This window comes from Anneissia japonica, unplaced genomic scaffold (genome assembly GCF_011630105.1).
Source record: "Anneissia japonica isolate Jap-2015-1 unplaced genomic scaffold, ASM1163010v1 scaffold14868_len205136_cov114, whole genome shotgun sequence".
In the NCBI taxonomy this organism is placed as follows: Eukaryota; Metazoa; Echinodermata; class Crinoidea; order Comatulida; family Comatulidae; genus Anneissia; species Anneissia japonica.
In genome coordinates this window covers 99,299-105,480 of record NW_022687593.1, presented here as the reverse complement: position 1 = coordinate 105,480, position 6,182 = coordinate 99,299, and positions in this window count along the sequence as shown.

Here is a 6,182-nt window from a genome sequence, read left to right as displayed (position 1 = left end):
GAGGGGGAGGGCATTTTGTAAGTCGACACCCACCCCAACCCCACAATGGTTGGAGCTGAGGTGAGAATATTTGAGGAAATAGTACCTCTAGATGGTCAGAAATGACACTTTTAGTAAAATTCATCATCATCACATCACCATTAGTCAAAATGAAGCGCCAAAAGAAATTCTCATGATCTTTTATCAGGGATGTTTAACAACCATAGAGATCTTATTAATGTGTGTGTATACACCATAGAAAACAAAGCTTAAAAACATTGTCTTTGAGTATGTACTTTACAAAAACCTACTTTAAAAACGTGATTTCACAACCACCTTAGCCCCACAATGGCTGGGGCTGAGGTGGGAAAATTTGAGGCAATAGTACCTCTCGAGATGACCGGAAATGACACTTTTATATAATAAAATTCATCATCATCACATTACCATTATAGTCAAAATGAAACGCCAACAAATTTCTCATGATCTTTTATCAGGAATCTACTTAATATCCAGGACAACATAGGCCTAATTATAGCTTACTAAGCTTTAATTATATATACTATAGTATGATCAACAGATCACAACTTTTTTCCGCATTTTCTTCACTTTTTATTGTTATTAATATTAATATCAATTATTACTATTGTCATCATCATCATTGTTATTACTATTATTACTAATAGTAGTAGTATTATTAAACAAACATTTAAAGAAACTTGCAAAAGGATAAAAACGAAATTGAACCACAGTATCGCATTTCTATGTTAAAAGATCTGGCCTGAGATTTATGGATTTAAGATTTTTTTAAATCACGCTTAGGCTTATGTGTTCTATTAGCCCTATGTATAATGTGTACTGATGCATATTTACATGCTTAGAAGTATTCATTTTAAGTGATCCCAGGAAAGAATTTGTATGGGCTCAAGAATAAGCTTTTAAATTTTAACACTGTGTACAAAGGGGGGGAGCCGCGGCTCCCACGGCTCCCCCCCTGGATACGTCCCTGTCAGCATAATCAAAATGGTGAATGACATTGTGACCTGTTCCGACACTGTAAGCAGACTTAGAAATCTTAACTGTAATATTATAGCTAGCAACTTCTCATGAAAAATATAAAAACGTCACGCCTAAGAATCACTTGTAAAAACAATTAGATTTCGCCTATGTGCCAGTACCAGGGCAAATACAACCGGGCCGCTAGCATGAGACAGACAAGGCTCATTTTGCCTCATTCTTCATGATATTCCCAGATTTGTTCTTGATTTAATACTATGAAAAGGAACATTTGTCATTAAATGCCTCGCAGTTTAATATACACTAAGGCATAGGCCTACAGCACAGATAACTGTAGAACTAGGTCTAGGCCTAGGATCCGTATTTAGATAGAACCATGACAAAACCAAACAACCTGACGTCAAAAATAACACCAACGAACTATTGCAGAAAACGGATTTTGTTTTTGTTTTCCTAGGGCATGAGCATTAAACCCTCAGCTCTCACCCAGTTCGCCTTTATGCTCCCTTCGCTAGCAAATCTGTTCCTATTTATATTTTTCAACTCTCTGGCTACCTACCCAGGCCTGGGCTGGCTAGTTGATTGACGTGTTTTTCTAGCCCTGGCTCCAGGCCAGAACTAGGGAGCCCTGGCCCCAGGCCAGGACTAGAGCCAAGGCCAATCGACGGCTCTGGCTTGTTTTTTATTGTGTATTTTTTCTAAAAGACAATTCAACATAATGTATATAAATAATAAACTTACCTTCCATAGTTTCATAAAATTGTTACGATCAAATTAAAAGTTAGGGTATCAGCAGAAGTTGAATTCAAAAAACGGACGTCACATAGCCTACATCATCCAACGAAAAACAGGCGCAAAACGACAATCGGTCAACGGTTGCCCTAGCCTGGGTTCCAGGCACTAATTTTCGGTTACTCACTCCTTATTTATAACATTCTCATTTCATTTTTAACAAATCATATTTTTTCTTGTAGATATTATTCTAAATCTCTGGAAGTACCTTATTTTATTTTAACGTTAAACACAATAGTAGTAGGTATAACCTCCTTTACTTTAAACAGAAAAAAACATTAGAAATGAGTATACAAGGTAGAGGTACGTGGATATTTGCACAATGTCAGTTAAAATTCAAGCCCATAACAATGTTTAATTTATAGCAAGTTAGAATCTAAACACTCAATCCAGAGAAGATACAAAATATTTTCAGTGTTGCTCCCGCAAAAAGTATACTAAGATGAACTATGAAACATATGCAAAAAACCAGACAAACTTTAAATGGCAAGGAGTACAGTATATGGAATTAAATTATTATTTTGAAAGAATTCAGAAAAGGTTTGAGTAATATCTTTCTTTTAACTAACAATACAAGGCCTTTTTTTGGGAAGAAGGGGGGGGGGGTGGTGTTTTCCCTATAGATTTGAAGCCAAATCTAAAAGAAAACATGTATAAACAGGAAAACAGTAATAACCCTTTTTCCTGTAACTTATTTTTCTTTGGATTTTTGGTAGTAATACGATTTTTTACGACTTTCAATTTTATCAACAAATTTGCAAATCGTATCATTTTAACCCGGAAACACTAATCCGGAGAAATTACTACACATGATTTATACAATCCCATCTTTCCTTAAATTTTGATAAATTTTGTTTTCTTTTGTAAATAAGATTTTCTATTTTGTGGAAATATCTTATTTTATTAAGAGGTTCGCCTCTAGTTGGTTTTTTCTCCTTTAATTTACAAGTAAAAATATAGAATTTGGTAATGAGTAATATAAGGTTAAATAACATCTTATTGCTAACACACTTTAAACCAAATAACATGGACCATTTATCTAGGTCAATATGAAGCAATGTTTTTACATATAGCCAAATATCTCTAACATACGTACAGTCCCATAAGAGATGCAAAATGTTTTCTGTATTGCTTTTACAAAAAGTGCACAAAGGTGAAATATCTTCAAACTTTGAAACCTTTTCATTTGTTCCCAGAATTATATGAATAATTTTATATTGAAAATATTGTAATTTTGAATCAGTGGTACATTCAAAATATATTTTATAAGCAAAAACCCAGTCGAAATTAACAGGGAATGTGGTATGTGAATTCCATTTTAATTGAGAAATTGGTTTCGAAGAATGCTTACTTTTTAATTTTCTATAAACAAGGCGGTTAGATTTTTTTGCAGAAAAGAAGCGATTGATATCTTCCGCTGTATTATCAGATTTTAATTCAACTTCATTTGTACATAATTTTAGCCAATCTCTTGGAATTGCTGATATTATTTTGTAATACGATAAAAAACAAAACATGGTATCATATTTAGTCTTGAAGTTATTATAATTTAAAACGGTACCGCCTTGGTCTAAAATATCATTTACATATTTTAGTTTATGCAAGAGTTGAAGGCGATAATCAAAAAAGTTTACACGACTTAATTAGACTATTACACCATATAATTGAAGCTTTGGATCAATAATATTCTCACCATTAAATGGTATTTTTACAAATTTTGTAAAAATATATTTACTCCATGCCACCAAAACATGTTTTATAAATTCGTTTTTTAACATGTCAAAGAAAAGTTCAGTATGTCTAAAATTACATTTCCAAATTAAACTTCCACCTAACGGTTTAATGGAGTAGTGCCAAAAAGGGCCCAGTTACTTTGTTTATTCAAAAACAGCCTTTGGATCCATTTAGTTTTCATGCTATGACAGAATGATTCAATATGAATAATTTTTAGCCCGCCCTCATTACGGTCCGAAATGATTTATTTATTTTGTCTGGTTTATTATGCAATATGAACCTGAAAAAAATACTGTTTAGCTCTGCAAAAAAGGAACCTTGTTCACCGCTAGCTGCTACACAGATTTAGGCCTTTAGGGTAGAATATTAAAGGTAGGCCTCTGTAAGTAAGAACTTAAAAATACGCCAAGCCTCTACTAGTCGAGGCAGGCCTACTGCTATTTCTGACTCCAGACGAGGCCTGAGCCATCCTCCTGGAAAGTTAAAGTTTTGTTGTATTTGTATGGTATGCCATCTAGTCCATTGCTAAAATTAGTCTTACTAGGGTCTATTCTAAATATTTTAGGCCCGTTTTATTAGGGAGGACTATTTAAATTTAGTCATGCCTAACTAGTGGACGCGAGTGACTCCAAAAATATGAACATTTGATTGGTTGAAATTGTTTATTTCGGTCCGCCCATTTATCCAAATACGGAATATAAGATTACGTCATTCTTTTGGCATCATGGTGCCTGATTTCAGTGTTTTACAAGTCGCTTATTCCGTCTCTAAATTAACATTTTCGTTGGTGGCGCTGTCCAGAATGAGAAAAATAATAAAAAAAAGTGACTTGTAGCAAGTCTACGGTTGCCCGTTCTCGTACATAAATTGTCACGTGACGCTTGTTGACGAATCAGTAAATTTTATTCGTGGCTAAGACTCATTATAAATGCATGGATGATGACGGTGACCACGTAGATTTATATTATAGATTAATGTGTTAAAGTTAAAGAAAACAATTAACCTGAATAATTGGTTCAAATTTGATTGATTACCTATGTTAATTGTTTGGGCGTAGCATTGGGTACGTTTCGTCTTTATAAAATAAGTAAATTAAATTGCTGGAATAAGGCGGTGGTCATTTTTGGTTGCGAGGTAACGTTCTGTGAACGCTGTGATTTAATTGTGATAAACGTGTTTGTTACATTATTACAACGTTTTTATAACTTTTTGTACTAGGAAACTGCAATTAAAACGCAATATACGGCGACGTTTTAAAATCGTTTTTAAAACGACTTATAAAAACGAAAACAATTTCTCTGACAATTGGTGAAAATTTGGTTTTGATATAACTTTCTGTGAACGTTGTGATTTCGTTTTAATTATACATTTGTTGAAGAGTCTTTGCGTACGTTATTATAACGTTTTTATATCGTTATGGTGCATTGAATCTGCAAACAAAAGGCAATATTACACAGCGCCGTTTTAAAATTGTTATTAAAACGTTTTATAGAAACGATAACATTTTCTATGAAAATTTGGTTGTGATATAACGTTCTGTTAACGTTGTGATTTCGTTCTATTTTATACACTTGTTTGTAAGTCTTTTTGCGTACGATTTTTGAACGTTTATTTAACGTTTTGGTGCAAACAATCTGCAATCAATAGGCAATGTTTACACAGCGACGTTTTTAAATCCTTTATAAAACGTTTTATAAAAACGATAACAATTTTTGTGAAAATTAGTGAAAATTTGGTTGTGATATAACGTTTACAGAACGTTGTGATTTCGTTCTCTTTTACACACTTGTTTGTAAGTTTTTTGCATACGTTTTTGTAATGTTTTTTAACGTTTTGGTGCAAAAGTCTCCTATCAGAAAGCATACTTATCGTTTTAAAAACGTTTTGAAAACGTTCCACAAAAACCAAACCCAAACTAAAACCATTTCAAAACGTTTTTTAAACGTTTTGTGTTAGCTGGGTCATCGACTTCCGGATCATAATCATTTGCTTCTTCGATTTCCACGCTATCTTTATGTTTTTCTGGTTCAAATAAAAAAACCCATTGGCCTCCTATGATCGGCCATTGCAACCTCGTTTGCGAAGGTTATGTTGCAGGCCGCGCCGATTTACTGAATATGCATTTGATATGCATCAGCGGTTGTCAACTCTTGTCAGCAATGAGTAACAGCAAAACACAGCAAGTAGCAGCAAGTAATGTATAGTGCCGCCAACGGCAATACGATCTGGGGTTACTTTATTCGCCAATGACGTCACTGGCGAATTCGTAAATTACCTATAACTTTATAAAAAAAATCCAAAATAAAGATAATGAAATTGATTCATTTTCTAATGAAATATGAAAAATCTCCTCAAAAACAAAAAATCGTTTTGTGAGTTCTCTTTTAAGGGGCGAAGAAAGTCATTGATCGAGTTCCTAGTCCACATATCAAGCGCCCTGAGCATCTTACATTTGATGGATATGTGCGCTAGATAAAACTCACTATTATTATTATTATTATTTATTATTATTTATTTTTATTATTATTTATTATTATTATTATTATTATTATTATTATTTATTATTATTATTATTATTTATTATTATTATTATTATTATTATTATTATTATTATTATTTATTATTATTATTATTATTATTATTTATTATTATTATTATTA